The 2,843-nt window shown below is 55.0% G+C and overlaps 1 pseudogene; it reads left to right on the top strand.

Annotated features, from left to right (window-relative positions):
* Positions 1–222: 222 nt before the first annotated feature.
* On the top strand, positions 223–1,454 carry LOC135988829 (inositol 1,4,5-trisphosphate receptor-interacting protein-like 1; annotated as a pseudogene).
* The last annotated feature ends 1,389 nt before the right edge of the window (positions 1,455–2,843 follow it).

The following is a 2,843-nucleotide window of genomic DNA, read 5'->3' on the forward strand; positions in this document are numbered from 1 at the left end:
GTGGGGCTGAAGGGCAGGGTGGCTGTCGGACGTGACTGTGACGCGCTCTGGCGCCTGTGACATCAGAGGGGACGAGTCCCCACGGGGCGGTTATCGGGGGCGCCAGCAGCCGCGCTGCCCCAGTGCGGCCTGGGCCAGCGGTGAGTGCGCAGGCGGGGGGAGGCCGGGCTGGACGGGGGCCGGGGCAGAAACGCGGCCCCCGGGGGTGGGTTCTCGCCCTCCATGGAGGGCCCGGCCGCTCGCCGGAGCACCTTGGGCAGGGCACGGAGCCGCCGCCGCCGGGGCTGGCGCAGCCCTTGCTGCCTCCCAGCTGCCTCGGCCCCGCTCCTACCTGCCCCAGCTCCCTGCGGCCCCCGGCTCCGCTCCCCCCGCCACCAGCCGCCTCCCTCCCGCCCAGCCCCACTGAGCCCCTTCTCTCCTTCCTCCTGCAGACCATGGCTCTTTTTGCCTTGCAACTGGTGGCTCGGATTCTGCTCTTCCTGATCAGAGATACGGGATTTGTCAATGAGGAACTGGATGAGGACACACGCCAGCGCATGCAGCAGCGCGAGGAGATGCTGAACCGGGAGATGACTCGGCTGTGGCGGGAGATAGAACAGAGGGACCAGGAGCAGAGGAACCGGGAGCAGAGCGTCTCTGCCTGGGCATCCCTGCTCCTCGCGGCCTTGCAGCACTGGCAGTTCTGGGCTGTTGCTGGAGGCCTGGTCCTGCTCTTTGGGCTCTGCTGGTGGCTCAGGAAAAGGAGCCATCAGACAGCCAGCAGCACCAAGGACAATTCCAGAAGGAACGTGGACAAGGAGGAGCAAGGAGAAAAACCCAGTATTGCACTGGATGCGGGCAGAATTTCGGCCCAGCGCCTCCTGGACGTGCCGGAACCATCCACGATGGTGGTAGAGCTGGTGGACGAACTTCTTCGTACGTGCCGAAAACTTTCCAGGAATGCTTTCGTGCCGCGACCGAAGTCTGCCATCGCAGTGGGCAACGACACAGAAGGTGTGAGTCACTGTGAGGGTCACGCTGTTTACCGTCTGCTCGTGCCCCTGAAGCCCCCCCGTGGGCACTCCTTCCACCTGGAGATGGACACCATGGAGGAGATGCCAGCGAGGAACTCCAGGCTCCGCGTGGAGCTGGAGTGCACCTGCACGAGGGAGGGCATGCTGTGCTTCCTCCATCACTCCAAGGAGGAGCTGAGGAAAAATCAGAGTGCCAGCCTCCTAGGCACCCTGTGCACTGGCAACCACCTGGACATGGAGAAAACCACCCGCTGGTTCCAGATACTGGTGAAAGCAGCCTGGGTGGTCTTGCCTCAGTCCACACGCTGGCGTCTAATAGTGCTGCCCTCCAGGCGCTCCTGCAAGCTCTGGCTGACCGACCGTTCCGATAACAGCCTCCTGATTGAGATGGTGTTTGGGGTGCAGCAAGATGACTCGGACAGCGTCCTGAGCATCGAGTAGGCACAGGCCAGTGGTAGCAGCAGCAGGAGGTGGCCAGAGAGCTGTGCTGTGGCAGAGGTGCAGTTCTTCAGGAACAGGGCCGGCCTTGAAGACGCTCCTGGTGAGCTGCTGCTACAGAGCTGAGCACACTGGACACGGGGACCATGCTGATCCATGGGCAGTGGGAACTGCTGCCATGCCTTTCCTGCACAGCAAAAGCACACGCTGGGGACTGGGAGCTGATGCAGCTGAAGAGGCCATTGCAAGCAGCCTCGTCACAGAGACTCTGTTAGCAGCTGGATAGTGACCACCCACACTCTTCGACACAGTCCATTCCGTTCCTTCTGGGACCTTTCCTCTGTGCAAAGCTGCCAATAAATCTTGTGTTTTGACTAACACTGTGTCTGTGAGTGTACCAGACCTTAGCTTGCTGATCCATTAGTTTTGTTTTTTCCGAACAGTAGATTAATAAGGCACCATAATAAGTTCTGAACACGTAAACCGGGAAATATAGTCTGTTTCCACAATGAATGCTTTCTCAATAACCTACTGGGTATTTTATAGAGAAATCCCATGCAAACAGTAGCTGTCTTGTTGGAGTTCTTTGGAGTATGGACATGAGGTGCCTATGCATTATTTCAGTAGTTGCCTAAAAATAACCTTAAGAAATAATAGCAGTGTGAGGTTCTATCTTTTGAACTCGGACTTAGTAACTATCATAGCTTAGCTTGAGCTTGGGTTTAGTAATTATCGTGGCTTAACTTGTATACCCAATAGCGTAATGAAAGTACAACACAAAACTGAGCAGTTCTCAAATGCGTTTCAAATACAGGCATAGCTCAGTGAACTTCAGGCAGAAGAAATTCTGACCTAGTGTATATGAATATGACTAATGAATGTCTCTGCCGTGCATATTGGCACTGCTCGTTCAATTCTAAACATAGCCTCACTGGCCTCAACACAGCTGAGTGTTTGTGCCCTGGGTGTGAAATCCATTCCCAGTTTTTCCTACCAGGGAGCTTTCTTTTCCCAACCCTTCTCTTCTTAGGCTGTATCCTCTCCTGGCAGGGCTCAGCTCCCATTGCACAACACCTAATGGCAAACTGCATTTACTACTTGAAATTCTACTAAAGGAGAGCTGGAAGAAAAGGTGGAGATACCTGAGATATCACAGAGCCAATCAGAGAACAAGCAAGGCATGTGAAGAGGCAGTAGCAAGAAGAATGTTCAATACGCTACAGAATGGTAAGAACTGGGACAAGAAGAAAACAGGGAAACCTGACATTTCAAAAGTGTTTTATAAAATTGCTACATCAAAGCTGTGCATAGGGCTTTTGCAAATGGTTTGGTTAGTAGGAGACTGTGCAGAAATGTGACCAAGGATATAAATGGGGGGCAAGCAGCACGTGG

Source organism: Caloenas nicobarica, chromosome 5 (assembly GCF_036013445.1).
Source record: "Caloenas nicobarica isolate bCalNic1 chromosome 5, bCalNic1.hap1, whole genome shotgun sequence".
In the NCBI taxonomy this organism is placed as follows: domain Eukaryota; kingdom Metazoa; phylum Chordata; class Aves; order Columbiformes; family Columbidae; genus Caloenas; species Caloenas nicobarica.